Source organism: Phacochoerus africanus, chromosome 7, assembly GCF_016906955.1.
Source record: "Phacochoerus africanus isolate WHEZ1 chromosome 7, ROS_Pafr_v1, whole genome shotgun sequence".
Lineage (NCBI taxonomy): Eukaryota > Metazoa > Chordata > Mammalia > Artiodactyla > Suidae > Phacochoerus > Phacochoerus africanus.
Window position 1 is genome coordinate 35,111,041 of NC_062550.1, and position 21,945 is coordinate 35,132,985.

The 21,945-nt window shown below is 43.7% G+C and overlaps 1 protein-coding gene and 1 non-coding gene across 6 annotated transcripts in view; both read right to left on the reverse strand.

The window, feature by feature from the left end:
• The window catches only part of GRIP1 (glutamate receptor interacting protein 1), a 761,849-nt gene that overhangs the window by 701,695 nt on the left and 38,209 nt on the right, over positions 1 to 21,945 (reverse strand). The window lies entirely within an intron of this gene.
• On the reverse strand, positions 11,203 to 11,304 carry LOC125131919 (U6 spliceosomal RNA). Its single transcript, XR_007136093.1, has one exon. It is a non-coding gene; the product is annotated as a U6 spliceosomal RNA (small nuclear RNA).

Sequence of the window (21,945 nt, forward strand, 5' to 3'; positions counted from 1 at the left end):
ACGTGCCACTCCCAGCATGTCCCTCTACATTTAGGACTGAAAGATAAGCATCTCCGAAAGAAATCTGCATCAAATTCATCACAGGGCTCTGACAGAATGATGAAGAAATGTATGTCTCGAAACAGTCATTCTGGAAAACAATTTTCCTTTGAGATATGCTGAATACATTTAACAGCTTTGTAAAGAGAAAATAATTTATGTCTAAGAAAAACATTTTCACCTTTGTGAGAAAACCTATTATTTTTCAATCTACATTTCTTAGAAGGGAAAACAGGTAGCTAAAGCATTAGTCGGGTAACATTATAAATTACTACATCATGTAATTTGGGTAACATTTCTTGGGGAAAGAAAATATCAGGTGCAGCACGGAATAAATATTGCTTTTTCTGATGTTCAAAGACAGAGCAGACTTTCCATTTCCACAAACAAATGCTGATATAAAAACAGGCATTTTGGGAGTCCCCGGGCGGCCTAGAGGTTAAGGATCCGGTGTTGTCGCTACCAAGGCTTGGGTCATTGCTGTGGCTCAGGTTTGATCCCTGGCCTAGGAACTTCCACATGCCATGGACACAGCCCAAAAAAGGGGGGGGGCATTTTTATTTCAAATAGAGGTCAAAAATTATTCTCGTTTTTTTTCTATGTTCTGTCAATTTTCTACTATACAGCAAAGTGATACATTCTTTTTCTCACATTATCCTCCATCGTGCTCCATCATAAGTGACTAGATATAGTTCCCAGTGCTATACAGCAGGATCTCATTGCTAATCCATGTCAGGGCAATGGGATTACATATGGTTTTTATTATCCTCAAATTGCTTATATATCTTTTCGGTATTTTTAGTGATGAAAATACATTACACGTGTAATAAAACCGTCAAAACCAATCCGATTAGGGGATGTATTCTTAATATTTTCTCAGTAATTTACCGACCAAATCTTTCTTCAGTACTCCATCTATCTACAGCTCTGCTATTTGGCCTCAAGTACCTGGAAAACAACTGAGAATTAGAAAGAAAGCAAAAAAGCCTCTGCACCGTCCAAACACATGTGACAAACTCAGTGTTCATGCACATTCGTTACAGGAGGGCCTTTGGAGCCTTCTTACTAGTTTACACAAAATGCTAATAGGTCACCAAATCTCTCACAGGATTGGGGGAACTACTAAGGAGCAACGTATAGCAGACAACACCTCTCCCCAACATCCATTCCACTCCGCCTCCAATGTGTAGTAGCCATTCTCACCAGATAGGATGGAGTCCCACCTCCAGGGATAGTCTCCGAAAACCATGGCAATCTCAGAGTTTCCCATCTCCTTCCACGCTAACTGCTGCCTCACATCCATACCCATAAGCACTTGGAGTTCCTGGGGCTTGGTTGAGGAGTTTGTCCAATCAGCACAAAGCTCGGGATTTCTACTAAGAATTCTGGGCAAAGACGCGCCTCTTTTCTGACGGCGAACAGTGCAGCGCGGATGACCAGATACACAACCTGAGAACACCATGATTACTTCGCACCATGATGCAGACGGGTGCACGGGTAAACCCTACACGTGGAGCCTGGAAAACAAAGCCAGAACTCTGACCCGAGCCACACCACACGCCGCTGAGATTTTCCAGCTACATGAGCCGATAAAACCCCTCTCTTGTTTAATTAGGTTGATTTGTTTTGATTTTGTGTTAGCCATAACAATCTTGGTTTGCCCTGGAGAGTCAGAGCTTACAGCTTTTGTCCCTGAATAAGTATGAACAGCTCCTTTTCACTTCCCCAAAAGTATTCTGATCTGAATAATCAATTATACGGGTGCCAATCATAACAGAGATGGGGTGAGGGGAGGGTATCAGGCCTTTAGGAGAGGCCAAAACACTCAGAGTGACAACCGGAAATGGTAAAAACGAAGAAGGCACAGAAATGGTATTTTAAAAGCGGACAAAAAAATTCAGCAGCTGTTGCAGTTACTCAATATAGAGGCAAATAACTCCGTATATATAGATAGCCCTAGAGGCTTATCACACTAAAGCAGCATTTTCCCCAAATTTTCTAAAGATTTTTCTTCAGGAACTATAACAATCTAACACAAAGGGGGTTCTCTGGACCATTATATTTGAGAAAAACTCCATTCTCTAACTCTCCTTGGAAACCTAAAATATACATGAACAGGATAAAGGCTCTAAGTGGATCTGCAAAAAAAAAAAAAGAAAAAGAAAGAAAGAGACTTATTTTATTTACCCAGTATTTACTCAATTTATTTAATCACAGAGCATTGTTTTTCTTAGATACCTATTAATATGCAGTGGATAACTGTTCTGCTGACACCAATTTGGGAAAAGCTGTAGTCAGTAATGAATGACCCTTGAGTCATCCCCCCCAAAAAAAGGCATCAAATTACATGGAATGTTTTTGGTCTAAAAAGTTGAAAAGTATGTGGTATTTTCTCAGAAGATTTCCTTACATTGTGAAGGGTGAAATAATTAAATACACGAGAAAACAAAGCCTCACCTCTTCTGGTGATGAATTAAGAGTGGGAACAAGAGAATCTCTACTATGTAACTAAAATAGCACCTCCTAAGGTGCTATGACTTTTTGAAGGGCACAGGTCCTATTATCTAAGAGAGAAATAAAGCTATGAAAACATGCCCTCATACACATCAGTAATTATGTCTAAATAGAGTTCTGCCATGATCAAAAAATGTGTACACTGATACTCTTCTGCACTGTGAGATGTGTATTATCCCAGAGGTCAAATCAACCATAATGACTTTATAAGGGACTTGAGAAATTGCAACCTTCGCTGGATAAATTCTTAGCACGCTTAGGGGGCTCTTTCATGCTGAAATATAAACATGTGCTCAGGAGAAATGTGCCAGGGCATATTTCACTGTCCTCAAGAGAGGTTCTCTTGACTCTGAGTAGAATAAAACAAAAACCTTCAGAGATACCCCAAAATCAATCCTCCTTACAGCAGACAGACTGGCATCTTCACTGCAGCTTGGGTCTGGCAAATTCTTATAATTCAGGAAGTCCTCGGAGCTTTGGAGAACCACTCTGAAAAGACTCTGACAAGAATTCCACGTCGGGGGCGGGGGGGAGCGAGTGAGCGGGGAGGGAGAACCCATGGCTTGACTAGAGCACCGAATACCCAATGCCTTGCAAGGAAGGGAACAAACAATCCTGGGTGGATGCTGAGTGCAAACAATCTGGCTTCGGGGCTGCAACCATGCTGTGATGGCGAGAGAGCGATTTCTCTTCAGTGTCTACAGCAGGAGGGCTCCATGACACATGGTTCAGGAGTGACAGCTGACAACAGGGGAGTTGGCATCAAATCGGAAAATGCCGCCAGGCTTCGGAAACAGCATCAACCCCACTCGAGGTGCAAAAACAAAGTGACATTAGCATACAGCATGAAGCATACAGCATGAAACAACCCTGACAGTTACCTACGATGAGTTCTGGTTCCCAGGACTCCCAGCTGGGGTTTACCACCAGCTCTACCACCAGCACCATCGCTGCCCTTTCCTGCTTCTGTGGACCTCTCAGGAGGCTAGAGCAAGGATTAATGGGCACAATAACATCTTCCTTAAGTCTGGAACCATGGGACTCTGGGTTACTGGGAGGTCAGAGGTCCTTCATACCATTTGCACCACCGAAGTTTTTTAATTGCCTAAATCTTTAAGACGTACATGATACCGTCCCCTGAAAGAGAAACTTCACTTTGCTCCACAGCTTGTGTTTGTGTAAGAAATTAGGTTAAAATGGTTCCTTTCTCTAAAAAAGATGGGAGAAACTCCACACCCTTGAGAAACACTTTAAAGCATTGAGACACTCAAAAATTCCAAATGTGTGATAACAAATTCACATACACACACACAAATATTAATACACTGATTAAAAAAAGAATAGATATTAGATAAATATCATAGATACATAGGTGCACAGATAGGCGGATAGAATGACTGATAGATGACAGACAGATAGCTAGATAAAGTGATAGATAAACATACAGACTGATTAAAAATAATCAAACATAAGGCAGAAAGCCATCAAACAAAAGAGTAATCTGAAATAATCACTACCTGCCTGATTCTTTATATTTATTTCAAAAGGATTTTCACATGCACTTCATTTGAGCCTCACACTACCCTCTGGGACAGAATAGGCATTATTTTAAAAACATGGAAGCAGATTCTAAGAAGCAAAGTGACCTGCTCACATGCTCAGCAAGAGATGGAAATAACTGGGCTGAGACTTGCAGCTGCTTACTTCTTTTCTTTAACTTTATTTTTCTTAAGATTTTTATTTTTTCTATCATAGTTGATTTGCAATGTTCTGTCAATTTCTGCTGTACAGCAAAGTGACCCAATCATACACACACACACACACACACACACACACACACACACACATTCTTTTTCTCACATTATCCTCCATCATGTTCCATCACAAGCAACTAGATGTAGTTCCCTGTGCTCTACAGCAGGACCTCATTGCTTACCCACTTCAAATGCAAGTGTTTACGTCTGCTTCTGGTTACTTCGGAGGGCTGTCTGCTGCATCTCATTTTAAACAGAGTCAGAATTTTGGAAAAAAGGAATTCACGTCTGAACTTCCACTGGACAGAACAACTTAGCAAGTGATGAAGAGGTTATCTGGACTACGCAGTTGGAAATTAATAAGCAAACTGAAATAATAATATTGGCTTGCACCCGTAGAGGCGCTTCCACAGGTAATAACGCAAGGTGCTTTTGCATGCATCATGTCCCTCACCTGTATAAGATCCCTATGAAACAGGTAGCACAGGTATAATTTGCCCCATTTTTGAGATGAAGAAACCTAGATGCTCAGCTGTTAAACCACCTAGCCAGGATAGGATGAACGGTTAGGAAAGGAGGGAGAGTGACCACAACTCTGATTGAGTAGTGGCATGCAATTCTGTAAGACATTTTTAAGGACCTAAGAACCCAAGTGTTGGCCTTCTTCAGTTTTCCACTCTCTTCTTCAGCTCACAACTGAATACGTACTATGTGCATAGTTCTGTGCTAAATGCACTGGGAAAGACTAATAAATAAGACAGTGAATCTTCATTCCAAGAATTTACAATTAATAGAGTATTGGCAGTTATCTGCACCCAAAATACCGGGAAGAATGTGATGTGTCCCATCAGAGATATGAACTAATTCAGCAGAAGAGGAAGATTACCCACAGGCAGAAAAACCAGGGAGAGGCTCATGAGTAGCTATTATATGTCCCAGTTTGCCAGGGACAATCCTAGTTTATCCTTGTCCTTTCAGCTCTCTCTTCCATTTTCACAAGTGTCCCAATTTGTGTGACAAATTACATGGTCAGTCCTCTCACGAAAGTGGTAGCATTTAGGCTGGGCCTTGCAGAATGGGTTGTATTTTAATGGATGCGGATTTGGGAAGAGAATATTATTAGAAGATGAGAACAAGAAACAAAAACAGGAATTCCCATTGTGGCTCAGTGGGTTAAAAACCCATCACAGTCTCCGTGAGGGCATGGGTTCGATTCCTGTCCTCACTCGGTGGGTTAAGGATCCAGCGTTGCCCCAAGCTGCAGCATAGGTCACAGACGTGGCTCAGATCCAGTGCTGCTGTGGCTGTGGTATATGTGGGCCGGTAGCTGCAGCTCTGATTCAACTCCAAACCTGAGACCTTCCATAAGCCATGGGTGTGGCCATAAAAAGGGACAGTAAGAAAGAAAGCAAGCCAAAGACAAGGGAAAGAAATGAAAACATGGCAAATTTAGCGTACTGGGTAATCCACAAGGTTGGCCATAGTTGACTCTTTTCCTCCCTATCTCTGCAGACTGCTCCAACCATCAAGAGACCCCTCTCTTTGCCTTGAATCTGAGCCCCCTAACTTGCCTTGACCAGAATGCACTGACATGTCATGGTGCCAGCTCCAGGTCTAGCCTTGAAGAGGTCAGGCAGCTACTGCTCTTGCTCTTGAAAAGAGTAACCAAGAGAGCAAAGGCAGCCAAGCTTGCCCAGACTGGCGGGCAACAGTTCCAGCTAAGTCCACTGAGGGGCCACTCTGCACATGGAGAAGGCATGATGGCCATTTCAGCACCAGCAGACCCCAAGTGGAGCAGAATTGCTTGACTGCCCGGCGTGCAGAATCCCAAGAGATAATGAACGGCCTATGTGCTATGCCACTAAACCCTAAGCTGGCTGACGACACTGCAATAGCCACCTGGACCAGTAACAAAGTAGAGCAGAAGGATTTAAGCTTGGCTAAAGTATGACTGGCGAGGTGGGTATTCTGTGTTGTCCTGTCCAGCCTCGGCCACAGGAAAGCTCTGTGTCCCTGTGTCTCAGAGGTGGGCTTTCCCAGAGGGGATTCTGTCCCTCTGCCAGTGGTAGAGACCCCGGTAAGTCTGGGCCCAAGACCGTTTCCTCTCCGCTTCCAGGCCTACACCACTGAGAGCAACCTTCTCAGGTCTCCTGCCCCAGCCTCAATCTTTGTTCTGAGCACCCAGTGACACCTGTGGGGGAGAGCCATCAAGTGGGTGCAAATCCTATGCATTCTATATCCTCATGCCACCCTACATTCTGCCTTTAGCAAATTTTTTTTTTGGGGGGGGGCTTTCATTTTAGGGCTGCACCCTCAGCATATGGAAGTTCTCAGGCTAGGGGTGGAATCAGAGCTACAGCTGCTGGCCTACACCACAGCCACAGATCCAAGCCGCATCTGTGACCTTCACCACAGCTCATGGCAACACCAGATCCTCAACCCACTAAGCAAGGCCAAGGAGCAAGCCCACAACTTCATGGTTCCTAGTCCGATTCGTTTCCACTGCGCCACAGCGGGACCTCCTCAGCCTTTAGCAATTACTAACAATTTTAGCTGAATGCAATTTACCTATTGTACAGCAGACCCACCTTCCTCTGTCTCAAGCTGTGCAACAGAGAAGCCAATCTCTCCTTGGCGGTGCCTGTTTTTCCTTAGATATGAGGCTAGTTGTTGCCCTACAACTTCAGCTCTCTGAGGTTCATGGCAGGTTTGTACACACCAGGTAGAAGCCAGAAGGGCGTGGCTGCTTTGTAAACTGTGACCCAGGGAACTCCAAGAGGTCTACGCTGGGGCCTCAGGGCAGCCTCCCAGAAAAGGGGAGGGTGAATTAATTAGTGGGCCTCTGAACCCTCAGTTTCTATCTCGCTAGTCAGCTCCTTTAAAAATCAAGTTTAGAGCTTCTGCAGAAAGAGACATGGGACCAAAACAGTTGGAAAACTTTGACCTATACACAGTTTCAGCTGCACCAAGCAACGTGTCCCTTCCCCACTACCGCCTCCTCTCTGCTTGTTCCCTAAAGCGTGAAATCCCTCTAGAGACAGAAAAGCTAGCACACCACACTTCGGTTCTTTTGTTGTTTGTTTGTTTGTCTTCTCAGGGCTGCGAGCACAGCATATGGAAGTTCCCAGGCTAGAGGTGGAATCAGAGCTACAGGTGCTGGCCTACACCACAGCCACAGCAACGCTGGATCCTTAACCCACTGAGCGAAGCCAGGGATCAAACCCATCTCCTGCATCTCCTCGTGTATACTAGTCAGGTTTGTTAATGCTGAGCCACAAGGGGAACTCTGACACTCAGAGTTTAAAATAAAATACCTTAAGGAAAGTTGACTTAAAGTCACACTAAATGGAACTGATAAAGAGGGTTTTTTTGTTCTCCAACAAGCAGCTTTAATAAGAAGAAGAGAGCACAAAAACTGAGCCTGAAAAGTCAAAAAGGTTCTGAAGTTAAGGACAGAGAAATGATTTCAAAAAGGAGGGTTCGAATCCCTGCTGTGGTGCAGTGGGTTAAGAATCCCACTGCTGCAGCTCGTGTCGCTGTGCAAGTGTGGGTTCCACCCTGGCCAGAGCAGTGAGTGAAGGATCCTGCATTGCTGCAGCTGTGGCATAGGTCACAGCTACGGCTCGGGGTTGGATCCCTGGCCTGGGCACTTTCATAGGCCCTGGGTGTGGCCATTAAAAAAAGAACATTCAGGCACAACGGGCCAACTGCCAGCTTCACAATTCTGCCTACAGCTGGCACAGAGGCACAAACATGCACACAATCTACAGGCTCTCCAAGAATCTGCTCAGCAGCTGTGCGATGCAAGCAACCAGAGTTAGCACCTCAGGGGGTCCTGGGCGACGGTAAGATGTAAATACAGACACTTCCTTGCCAGCCAATTGGCCTGGGAGCCAGCGACAGGCACCCAGCGGCAGTGTGTCTGGCCCTGGCAGCGCAGAGCTGGGCCCTGGCTGCGCAGAGCTGTGATGCTCAAGATGAAATACGAAGGAAGGAAGGAAGGGAAATATATTAAGGACCATAAAAAACGGTCACCGTAAAGCCACTCCAAACAAGAGCAGGAGAAAAGATAAGTGCTTCTCCAGGAAGTGTACCCTCAGCTTCCAAGTGTCACATGAATCATCTAAGGAAAATCTTCACAGCTGGAGAGGTAATGTCTAGAAAAAATGCTAATAGTACTAAAGGCTGTTCTATCCTTCCAAGCGAGGGCAACGCAGCCAGAAACAGTGTTAGGGATTTATCAAATCAGGTCTCGGGGAAAGACATTAAAAAGGAGAACAAATGTAGAATAATTTCTCCTATAACCCTTAGATGAAATGACTAAGATACAGGTGGTCCGCGATACAATGTGTGCCCATCGGAGATTAATGTAAAGACTTGAGACAAGAGAAAATATCATTATTTACTGCAGAAATTTGGAGCCCTCCATGGATACCTGAAAAGGTAGATATGACAAGAAACAAAGGTCAACCACTGCACTCCTGAACTCAATTCATGGCTTCGTCTAATTGTTACTTATGTACATTAATCTCACCCTCGCAACTCAAACATGAACCCCTCTGGAGGTCAATTCTGTTTTGGAGACTTTTTTTTTTTTTTTTTTGCATTTCATGTATTAAGTAAACAAAAGGCACTTAATACAGATATACCAAGGAAGTCCAATTTATCAATCTGTTCTAGACTGTGCTTTTAGTGATGAATCTAAGAAATGTTTATGGAGCCCAAAGTCACAAAGGATCTCTTCTGTGTTTTCTTAGGTTTTATATTTAGGTCTATGACACATTTTGTGTTAACTTTTTATGATGTAAGAAATAGACTGAAGCACATATTTTACATATGGATATCTAATTTTTTCAGCACCATTTGTTGACGGCTATCCTTTCTCCACTGAATTGCCTTTGCATCTTCACCCAAAAGAAGCTGCCCCATGTACGTGTGGATCTATTTCTGGATTCTCCATTCTGTCCCATGGATCTGCATTGCCTTGAGTACTGTAGCTCTGTAATAAATGCTGAAATCAGTTATCTAGTCATCTAACTTTCTTCTTAATTTTTCCAGCTGCTTCTTGGCTATTCTAAGTCCTGTGCACATCCACAGAAATTTTAGAAGCAGTTTGTCAATTTCCACAAAAAAAGACTGTCTGTTGGCATTATGACTGAGACTGCGCTGACCCTCTAGATCAGTTTGAGGAGAAGCAATCCAAGGGAGTGGAATCCATCCTTCCCTCCCTTTCTCTCCATCAGCCCCAGACCCGTACTGGACCAGGGGCTAGAAGGTAAGAGCCTAAGACCAAAGCAAAGGATAAAGTGTCTCTGGCCAGTCTCTCTCCATGGGGACCCAAGGTCAGCTCCCTCTTTCGCCTTTTCTCTCCTTTTTCTCCACGTGCCTTCCTTTAGTTTTCCTCTTTTCTCCTTCTCTCCTGTCAAGAGGAAATTACAGATTAGCTCCCCACTTCCTTTTCCACTGTTAACCCCAGCACTTCCAGCCAGGGCTGGAAACTAAAGTTTTGAGGCCATTTCTCAACTCTGAAGCAGGCAAAACCCTGAAGCAGGCAAAAAGCCCTTTCAAGAAAGTCCACCTCTGGGAGTTCCTGTTGTGGCTCAGTGGTTAACGAATCCAACTAGGAATCATGAGGTTGCGGGTTCGATCCCTGGCCTTGCTCAGTGGGTTAAGGATCTGGTATTGCCGTGAGCTGTGGTGTAGGTTGCAGACGCGGCTCAGATCTGGCATTGCTGTGGCTCTGGCATAGGCTGGCAGCTACAGCTCTGATTAGACCCCTAGCCTGGGAACCTCCATATGCCGCGGGAGCAGCCCTGGAAAAGGCAAAAAGACAAAAAGTCCATCCCTGGGGCACTTTGGGTCCTTTCTGAACAAGGAACTGCAAGTCATGCAAAGTAACAATGGGTTCCTCCTATCACTCACCATCCTCCCTTTCCTTTCCGCTTTCCACCATTCCAGAGAAAGAAAACACACAAAGGATCGCAACCAGGACAGCCCAAGAGACTGAAGAGTCCTGTGAAGATTCCTCTTGAGGAGGAAACTGTCTCAAAAAAAGACCTCTGGCTGGTGCTACCGTAGGATGAGCAAGGGGACGAGGAGAAGGAAGAACAGACCTGTAGCCATGGAAACTGGGGGGGGGGGGAATGCAACAAAACCTTTTGGGGAAGAAAGGGGAGAGCATATTTTAAACCACAGCAATGAAAGGACCTGAAGGAGAAAGGAGGGGCAGCCCTGGCAGAGGCAGCGCATCTGAAATAAAACCCACTGGTGGGTTCGCTGGTCCTAAAGGCCTCTGGCCATTTGCAGACAGACCTATTTGTAAGTCAGAGGCTGCCTGTGTAATAAAAGAACCATTTAAAAGAAAAGCGTACCGTCTTACTTAGTTTGTGCCCGAAGTACAAAGGCGAAACGATAATATGCAGAGAGTCAAAGTCTTATGATCCTGATCACCTTTTAGATCTCTATCATCTCCTAGAAACGTACAAAGGATCAAGAATACAAATGGCTCCTTTTCCAGAGTTAATTGTACTTAATTCCTGGTACAATCCAAGGAAGAAAATGATTGACACAGGTGTATTTTTTTAATTAAAGCACAGTCAATTCACAACAGTGTGTTAATTTCTGCTGTACAGCCAAGTGATTCAGAGAGATAGATATATACACACACACATTTTTATACTCCTTTTCACTATGGTTAACCGCAGGATATTGAGCATAGTCCCCTGTGCTATCCAGCGGGATGCTGTTGTTTATCCCTTCTCTACATATAATAGTTGGCATCTGCTAACCCCAAACTCCCAACCCATCCTTCCAACCCTCCCCGCCCCCTTGGCAACCACAAGTCTGTTCTCTGTGTCTGTGAGTCTGTTTTGTAAGTAAGTTCATTTGTGTCAAAAGAAATATGGAACACGTCGTGAATGTGCATGTCATCCTTGCACAGGGGCATGCTAATCTTCTCTGCATCGGTCCAATTTTAGTGTATGTACTGCCAAAGCAAGCAAGACACACATGTATTTTAATCAAAGGATCGTTACAATAACATGTTTGTCATAATTACTCCTAGTCAGCGGTTCTCCTGCCAGCAGTATCCAAAAACTTATTTCACTTAAAAGACATTTTAACATTTTTCTCACTGCCATTTTTTTCCCTTAATTTAGTCCAGGGGACTCCTCCAAAAGATGTGGTTGAGAACCTGTGCCAATTTCTGAATGAGCCCATCTCTACTTGACTATGAGAAAACATAAAGTTCCCTTTACAAGAATAAGCAAAGAGAATAATCACATAGCCTGAAAAAAAAAAAAAAGTTCTGCAATTCAAAAAACAGAAGACTACCACTAGAAACCAAGAAAATAAAGAATTTTAAATTCCACACCCATTTAATTTACCTTTTTTTTTTTTCCCTTCCAGCCAATTTACAATTCAGCCTTCTCTTTCCAAGAAATATGATTTGGAAGAAATAAATGTGCATTACAATACAAGGATAGTCCTAGCACTTTTCAATGTTCATGACCTCTAGTGTCACCTCATGGGCCTGAATTTCTAAGGTGAGACTAGCTCAGGTTCATTTCTCCCCAGGGTTTTAACTTGCAATTTCTACACCTGCCAGCAGGTGGTATCTTGGGTCACGATGGCAAGGGTCTGTCCCCCAGGTTTATTATACCCTAGGTGTGGATAAATGGAAGAACACATAATCCAGGCAATTACGCATATTCTATTAAATAAATTATTGAAATTACAAGCATACAATTTTAACTAGCTTCTAATTATCGTGTACAGCAGTGCTATCTCAGCACCATAATCTGAATTCTCAAAATACTCCTAACTAGCCAGGGCCGATCTTTTTCTTTTTTTTTTTTTTCTTTTCCTCCAGTTGGAAGAGTGAAAGTGCACAGTCACCACCATCCTTCAGCAACATGAATCTCTCTGGTCTGTTTCCCCAATTAGGAGGTTGACTTCCTACCGTGGCTGCTTCACTCTTGCCTAAATCCCTAAACACCATCTCTGGGTGCAATTTAATTTTCACTGAATTACTTAAGACTCTTTATTGGAAAGCTTAGATGCTTTCTGCCAACTACGCTCTTTGTTCAAAGAACAGTGTCTGTTTAAAAGTTCCTGCTAAAAAATATTGAGAAGTATAAAGGAGAAAATAAAAACTATCTCTAATCTCACCACCCAGGTGTAACACTATTAAAAGCTACTACAGTTTCCCCAGAGTTCACATGCTCCATATTTTTATCCCTTTTAGGTTTAAATTTTTTCTTCAAGTTTTTTTTCTGCTTCATTTTTTGTAACTATTTTCCAGTGTGCTATTGTCAACTGACTCCTCTATAGAGGTTTTCTAAATGGAGTAAAAGACCTGCATAACCCTCATAGGGCTGTTATGAAAATTAAATGAGTTAAAACACATAGGCCTTTAAAAAAAATGCCGAGGCCCCTCATAAGTGCTCAATAAGCAACGGCACTTGTCATTATTTCTATGAGCTGACTCTCCCATCTTTCAGCTGTGTCATCTTCCTCTTTCCTTTAGCTAATGGCCTGCTTACCCTGCTGCAGCATCATACATGCAACATCCCCTCATGTGTTATCGAAAGCAGAACAAAATTTTCTACGATCATCTCATATCCCATGGTCAATCCATCACAGAGGAAACAATTCCTCTGAAGCCTCAGGAAAACCGTGATCCTTTGCTTTTGAATAACAGAATCGCTTAACAGAATCCATGAGGGAGCCTTATTTTTCGAATAAAAATAATCTCCTAATAGAAATTGAGCTGCTTTCTGGCAGAATTTGTTGTGGATGCCCATCCAGATCCTCCTTAGAGACACACCCTTATCTAGATTAAAGAGAAAATGATCCAGAGCAGAAGAGGAAGAGGTAGAAAACGGTCTTAAGAGTTATGAATATCCAGCAGCCCATGGGGACAGGAAAAGAGACAGAATGAACATCTCTGTGGATGTGGATCCTCTTCTTCAGACAGTGTCCCGGTTTCCAAAACCTCTTGGCAGCCACACCAAGATTTTTCCTGTCACTATGCCTGCTCCTTTGCTTGTGGCAGGTATCTGCGTAGGGTGCAAAGGTCAAGGGCATCCAAGGTAGCTGTTAAAACCCAAACGTTGCCATCTATCAATCTATTCATCCATTCATTTCATAAATATTTACTGAATATCTAGAATATGCCAAGTTCTATGCTAAAAGCTAGGGATACAATGGTGCACAGAGCCAGATACCACTCCTAAGTGGAGCTCACAGTCTAACAGGTGAGGCAAATACTAAGTAACTAATCATGAAAATGACTATACAATTAGAATCACCGTGTGTCCATGAGTGCACAGACTTCTGATGATCCCTAAGAAAGTAGCCATGGGGTCAAGTCTGAAGGACGATTAGGAATTAACCAGGAAAGAGGGGCAAGAAGGAGGTCCAGGTGGTAGAACTGGTTCAGAGTCAGTGCAAAAAGCCAGGGTCAGCAGTGCCCATGAGGTGAGTATGGCTGCAGCATGGAAGGCATGGTGGACACGGGGCTGGAAGGCAAGAGAGGTCTAGGTTCTGGATGTCCGCCTTGATCCTAAAAACAATCGAAAGAAAACTCTGGAAGCATGTGAGCAAAGGGATCACATGACAGACCTACCTCTTAAAAGGATCATGGAGTCCAGGGAGCAGAAGGAATTGGAAGAGGGCCAAGTGGATGTGGGGAGACATGCAAAGGCAACCTCAGTCTCAAGATGCTGTGGTCACATACGCACGAGCTGGCCCTCAATGTGCCCCCATCTCCAAACGCTGCATCATTCGGTCGCATGCTAATTTTCTGGAGCCGGTGAGGGGAAAAGGCGCTGGGACATCCTACAATCCAGACTACAGTCCAGCCCCACGGAGGAACTGCTAACAAAATTTCCCCTCACTTTCTGACACAGGGACTGAATCCTTCTTTGCTTCTGCTTTCTCTTGTCCATGCAGATTTCCCCCTATTTCTCAACCATTCCAGCCATTCCGCTAGGAATCTGGGGAGAACTGGGGTCTATGCTTACACCCCCCCACCAAACCCGGAGGTTTCAAATATCGCCTGCTGAAAACTGAACATTCCAAGTGAAGAACGGGTGAAGAGGAGTACTTTTAAATAGACGATATTTTTAGGAGTCTCTTCCCGAGAATATTTTGGATCAATTGGATCCTTGTAATTATGTCAGCAATTTTCAGTATTCATACAAGTAGGAAGTGCTGTGAAAAGATTGCTGGAAAAGAAAACATCACCCGTATCACTATTATCCACTCTAATGCAGAACACGGTGGACAGCCATTGATGAATAACTTTAAAGAACTCTATTCAATAGTTTCCACTTTTTTATTTTTAATTTTTTTAAATTTATTTTTTATTTTTTTTATTGTCTTTCTGCCTTTTCTAGGGCTGCTCCCGCGGCATATGGAGGTTCCCAGGCTAGGGGTCGAATCGGAGCTGTAGCCACCAGCCTACACCAGAGCCACAGCAACGTGGGATCTGACCCTTGTCTGGGACCTACACCACAGCTCACAGCAATACCAGATCCTTAACCCACTGAGCAAGGGCAGGGACCGAACCCGCAACCTCATGGTTCCTGGTCGGATTGGTTAACCACTGCGCCATGACAGGAACGCCAATATTTTTTATTTTTTAATTACTCAATGAATTTATTACATTTATAGTTGTACAATGATCATCACAATCCAATTATATAGGCTTTCCACCCCACGCCCCCAGCGCATCCCCCTGCCCCCCACACTGTCTCCTTTGGAAACCACAGCTTTCATGTTTTTTTAATATCTTTGACTAATAAGATTAAATGCTGTGACTCCCTCGCCCTTTTTTTCCATATAGTGTTTTTAATGTCAATAATTTAAGAAGTAATATTTCCCAGAAGCAGAGAGCAAGGAGCACCTCGAGCAATCCCTGCAGTAACCATCCGCTACGCTCCTAGTAAATGGTGCTTTTTACAGTTTACAGTACAAATACTTTACCAATCAATTTTTAAAGTAATCAGTCAATGCCATTTGTAGAGAACACTGGCTATAGAATTTCTCAAGTTTTCATAATTGTTATTTATTGCAGCACCTAAAACAGCACTGCAGACTTAATCGCTGGGAAGCTGATGACAAGATTCATGGGTATTCTCATTTTATAGACATGAGATCTCGGGCTTAAACATTCAACAGGTTTACAGAAAATTTAACCAAGGTCAAATAATAAATCTTTCAGCACATTCAGAAGTAAAGCTGATATATTTGGATTACCAAACCAACTGACAACTACGCGACACTGCTTTGACTTTTCCATCTATTTTTAAAATAAAAGTTCTACAAAAGCAGTAACTGATGTATGCCAGTCATGCTGACTAAAACTTTGACTATTTATACAACAGGCAACTTCTAGCAACCGTGTTCCTATTTTTGTATTTTCCTGTACTTTCATCTTTGGAAATGTTTACGTTCTTCAAGTATGAATTGCCCGCATGCTTTTATTTGCTTATTTCCAATAATGATAATATAGAAGAAATCGAAATCTTATCTAGAGTCTTACTATAAACTTTCCTTAAGACATCAAAAGATTATTGCTGTAGGGAAGTAAAAGTTATTATCAACAATGACATGCACATGGATGTGAATCTCAGAGTAAAATATCAATACATCCCACACCCCCCAGATTGAGAAACACCACCTCTTCGTGGTACTTCAACTCTAGCAAGGAGGTACAGGCAGAAAAGGTCTAGAATAACCATTTAATGTGTTTTCTTAATATTCAGATGGCAGAAATTTCCAATTTGGAACTGTACTCAAAGTGTTCCTTGCTCTCTGCTTCTGGGAAATATGACTTCTTAAATTATTGGCATTAAAAACACGGTATGGAAAAAGTGTTATTTTCTCTCTTTAATTCGTAAAAACCTGTTCAGCTCATTCCTATAGGCCCCCTTGACAATACATACTAAAACGAAACAAGTTAGGCCTCCAGTTTCACCAAACCTACTGAAAACAGCAGCTAAAATTAAAAATTCAAATTACTTCTAACCATGAAAAGATGATCGGTGCTGGGATGAGTTTATTTTAACCCCCTCCAATCACTTCCCTTTTATTTGTTTGATCAGAAACACTCTCCTTAGCCCAAATGCAAGGGCAGGCAGAATTAGATATTTGCTTTACTTGGGACATCAATCGTGAGACTATCAGAGCCTTGAAAGAGAAGACAAATCAGCAATGACAAAGTTCCAGGTTTTAGGAGCATAACCACTAAAACTTCCTTCTGTGTTTTTTTCAAGGAATATCCTTGGGAGTTCTGTTTTCTTGAGCCCAGAGGGGGAGGCAGCAGTAGAGATGACCTCTTAGTTACCCCTGCTTCATTTCACCCCACGGGAAATAAAAGAAACAGCTACATCCTCAATGACTGTTGAAGGAAGGAAGGACCCAAGAGAAAGCACACCACCAAATGAGCAAGTGCTTGTTCTCCCAACAGCAGCTCTGGGACAGCCCGGGCCCCGAGAAGCAGTTTGCCGGCCCCTTCTTTCTCTGCCATCTGTTTTCCTCCCAGTGTGAAACGCTTATCAACAGCCTCGAAGTGGTTCCAGCTCTAACCTCCACACTCAGTGAGAACTGTCGAACACTGTGGAACACACGCCATGGAGACTCCACCTCTATGAAGCTCAGACCTTCTTTCTGTGTCTTCTGCCTCATCTTTTCTTTCCTGCCCCGACTTCTCTCTTCTTTGTTTCATCACCTAAAGACAGTCACACCTCAGAGTGTACCCTCGCCTTTGCACTGGACGCCGCCTTCCTCCAGTTCTCAAAACCCTGGAGTTCCCATCGTGGCTCAGTGGTTAACGAATCCGACTAGGAACCATGAGGTTGCGGGTTCGATCCTTGGCCTTGCTCAGTGGGTTAAGGATCCGGCGTTGCCGTGAGCTGTGTGTGGTGAAGGTCGCAGACGCGTTTCAGATCCCAAGTTGCTGTGGCTTTGGTGTAGGCTGGTGGCTGCAGCTCCGATTAGACCCCTGGCCTGGGAACCTCCATGTGCCATGGGAGCAGCCCTAGAAATGGCAAAACGAACAAAACGAACAAACAAAAAACCCTCAAAACCTCAAGGACTACATTACTTTGGATGACCCCCAAGTTTCTCTTTCTTGTCATCACTTGCCTGGCCGCAGATCTGATTCCCAGGGGCTCTCTCCACCTCCTCCACCATCTGGATTCCTACCATTAACGTCAAGCTCAACAGGGCAATCCTGAACTCATCGTCTTTCCATTCTTCCCAACCAATCCCTCCTCCTGGCCTCTCACTCCAGCACGATGCCCAGACATCCAAGCTTAGAACCTCAGGATCATCTTTGAGTCCTTCCTCTCCTTTATCTTCTACCTCCAGACAACTCACCGGTTCTACACACTTGGTCTCTATTGGTCTCTCATTTCTCTTTTCACCTCGCCTGACCTGTGAGAAATGACCTGAGTCTTGTTGGGGGGTTTTATGTTCACTGCTTTGGTTTGGGGTTTTCATTTTTTTAACTGCTTCCCACTGGGATTCTAAGTCAACTTGATCCCTGAATATTCCCCAAACCCATGCCCTTTCACCTCTGCTCCCTGCCTCGGGCCATGCTGTGCCCTCCGTGGTACCTGCCTTTCCATCATCTCCACGGGTTGTTACTGAGGAGCTATTTCAACAGGACAGTCTCATGAAGCCTTTACCTGATTTCCCCAACCGAAACTGGTACCGTTTCCTTTGAAATCCATAGTTTTTTTGGTTGTTGTTGCTCTTCCCTCTTCTCTCTTCTGACATCACAGGTAGCTACTTACAAGAGAGGGTACTGCTCATGCCATCCCCCACCAGCCTGCGGGCTTTATGGAAAGGCAGGAATCACATATTATTTATCTCTATTTTTCCTGCAGAAGCTTTGCATACAATCAGATTTCAGTATTTGCATATGCTTATACATGCGTGTTTATTTGTCCCCATCTTGTTTCAAAAACGATTTGTAGTCTCAATAAATATCTGTTGAAATAACAAACAAAACCCCCACTGCTTTCACCCTAACCATCTCTAATTCCTTACTCTTATCTACAAGAAGTCATTTTTTTAATGCTGCCAAATACTTAGTCTAATATTGCAAATCACATTAACCTATAAGCAGTTTTAGCGCTCAATCTTTTTTCTCTACTTCTCCTTTCTGAACCTCTGCACCAGGAGTTCTCAACCTCAGCACTCTTGGCACTTTAGACCAGAGCATTCTTTGGTATGGGGAGGGGTCGTCTGTCCTATACATTGTAGGAGGCTAGAAACATTTCCGGCTGCCACCCACTAGATGTAGTAGCATGGCCAGTTTGATAACCAGAAATGTCCCTAGTCTTGTCCAAATACACATTAGAGGATGTGAGGGGTGATGAGAGGTGAGAATTGCCTGTAGCTGAAAATAATCTCAACCAGGGAGTTCCTGTCATGGCGCAGTGGTTAACGAATCCAACTAGGAACCATAAGGTTGCGGGTTCGGTCCCTGCCCTTGCTCAGTGGGTTAACAATCCGGCGTTGCCGTGAGCTGTGGTGTAGGTTGCAGACTCGGCTCAGATCCCGTGTTGCTGTGGCTCTGGTGTAGGCCAGTGGCTAAAGCTCCGATTGGACCCCTAGCCTGGGAATCTCCATATGCCTCGGGAGCGGCCCAAGAAATAGCAACAAGACAAAAAACAAAACAAAAAAAAAAAAAACTCAACCAGCACTACGGTACAGAAATATAATGAATGTTAACAAATGAAAGCTATTAGATAATTTTAAATATCCCAGAAGCGACATTAAAAAATAAGTAGGAACAGACAGTAACACATCTGTTTCAGTATGGTATTTTATTTAACCCAATGTATTCATAATAATATCATTCCAATATGTAATCAATATTTTTTAAATTATTAGCAAAATATTTGATGTTCTTTTTTCTCCCTAGTCTTTGTCACATTTCAATCACTTTATAGCTGTTTGTGGCTAGTGGCTACCGTGTTGGACAGCTCAGACCTAGACAGTTTTCCCTATGCTGAGAACTCATTTTTCAAGAAGAATAAAGAGAGGAGTCCCCACTGTGGCACAGTGGGTTAATGATCCGGCATTGTCTCTGTGGAGGTATGGGTTCAATCCCCCAGCTTAGCACAGTGGGTTAAGGATCCAGCATTGCCACAGCTGTGGTGCAGGGTGTAGCTGCAGCTCAGATTTGATCCCTGGCCCAGGAACATCCATATGCTGCAGGTACAGAAGAATAAAGAAAACTTCTCTTTTCTTGCCTCCTAATTTTTCATAGCTATAATCAAATATAGCATGGTTCAAGATCAGAAAATTTTAAAGGAGATGGATGATAGGGGATCAGGGATTGGAAAGGAGATGTGGAAAAAGGTAAGAGAAGAGTTCCCAGTGTGGTTCGGCAGTTAACGAACCTGACTAGCATCCATGAAGATGTGGGTTCGATCCCTGGCCTCGCTCCAGTGGGTTAAGGATCCAGCGTTGCCGTGAGCTGTGGTGTAGGTCACAGACATGACTTGGATCCCACGTTGCTGTGGCTGTGGTGTAGGCTGGCAGCTACGGCTCCAATTCGACCCCTAGCATGGGAACCTCCATATGCCAAGGGTGCAGCCCTAAAAAGTTAAAAAAAAAAAAAAGATAAGGGAAATCAAGAAATGTTTATAAGAGAATGCTGCTCCTCCACTGTCTCAGGGCACCTGATCAGTCTTTATCTGGGTTCCACATCTAAATCCCCAGTCTAGAAATTATATCTCTAGTATCATCTAGAGCATGTCTCCATACCCAACAGACAATGTTCTTATAGTGTTTATAAAAACCTCTTCATTAAGTACTGATCTCTCACTCAAGTCCCCCCTGGGTCAAAGGTTATAGAGGCAGGACATTTACTCCAACTTCCCATTCCAACCTCTTTATTCATCAAAGGAAGACACTAGAGCCTAGAAAGAACCAGAAATTGGCCTAAGATCTCAAAGCTTATTGCTGGCAGTCTAAGCCCTGGTTCCAAGCCCTCTCCCCACCCCTTCTGAGCTGTTTTCAATGAGTAACTTCACTCACCTACTGGACCCTTGGTTTCCTCAGATCAACAACAGATATCTCCTTTGTTTTGTGAAAATTACTCAAATTAATACATTTAAAAGGGAGTTCCTCTTGTGGTGCAGCAGAAACAAATCTGACTAGTATCCATGAGGATGCGGGTTCAATCCCCGGCCTCGCGCAGTGGGTCAGGGATCTGGTATTGCCTTGAGCTGTGGTGGAGGTCGCAGACGCAGCTCGGATCTGGCATTGCTGTGGCTGTAGCGTAGGCCGGCAGCTGTAGCTCTGGTTAGATCCCTGGCCTGGGAATTTCCATATGCTGTGGGCATAGCCCTTAAAAAAAAAAAGAAAAAAAAATTGAAAATATCAGCTCAGGGTTCTTGTGATCTTAAACACTGAGTCCAAAAAGGTAGCACATAATAGAATCAGAAGGTAAGAAGCAATTTGGAGATTTATTTTAATCCATTCTTACCCCAGGAGTATTATACCTCATCTATCAAGGCCAATGAAAATATAAATTGTTACGTAACGGCTTTAAAGAAAAAAACCGTAAGATCTTTCTCTACAGCACAACTTAAAAGAGACAACTCCTATAATCCCAAAGTTTTCCTATAGGTCTGCATTTTTCAGGCCATGTTTTAAGAACCCCAAAAGAGCTTAATTATTAGCTTCAATCCACCGGGGCCAACAGAATCTGCCAGAGGACACGGGTCAGTCCTGGAGGAAGAATTCCCTTCTCCCTAACGGGGTTTAGGTCACAGCCCACCTCCTGCACTGAAACCTACCCTGGAAGAAGGAGTCGTTTCTATTGCCTACATAGTCCACTTTACCGGGTTGGCCGGTTCAAAAAAACCCAATTTTACCAAATTCTCTCTCTCTCAATAGAAAAGCATAAACATCACCACTCGTGGAAAACAGCTGGACATTGTTTCCATGCTCCTTCAATTCTCTAAAAAAAGGGTGATGAAGTTATTACCCCCAGCCTTCTTTCCTCAGAAGTGTTAGAAAGGTAGGGCACTTTGGAGTTCCCATCGTGGCTCAGTGGTTGACAAATCCTACTAGGAACCATGAGGTTGTGGGTTCAATCCCTGGCCTTGCTCAGTGGGTTAAGGATCCAGTGTTGCCATGAGCTGTGGTGTAGGTCGCAGACGCGGCTTGGATCCCACGTTGCCGTGGCTCTGGCGTAGGCCGGCGGCTACAGCTCCGATTCAACCCCTAGCCTGGGAACCTCCATATGCCACAGGAGCAGCCCAAGAAACGGCAAAAAGACAAAAAAAAAAAAAGAAAAGAAAAAAGAAAGGTAGGGCACTTTATTCACACCTTGCACCAAGATTCTGCTGTATTTTGGTCCAACTGAAATTTAGTCGCAGTCTTCCTCTGGGTAAAATGAAAGAAAACCACTTTTTCCCTCCACCCAGTTGTATAAAGCTCCGGCTTCAAGCAGGCTCTTTTATCTCCGGACATCTCTTTGAATTAGATACTTCCTGCCTAAGCCTCCCCTCAGCAGGGTGTTCACGGCGCAGTTTGGAATTCAGGCCCTCGAGTGAGGGAACAAAGTCTGAATGTGCCCGTCCTTCAGGACACAATGGAACAGCCA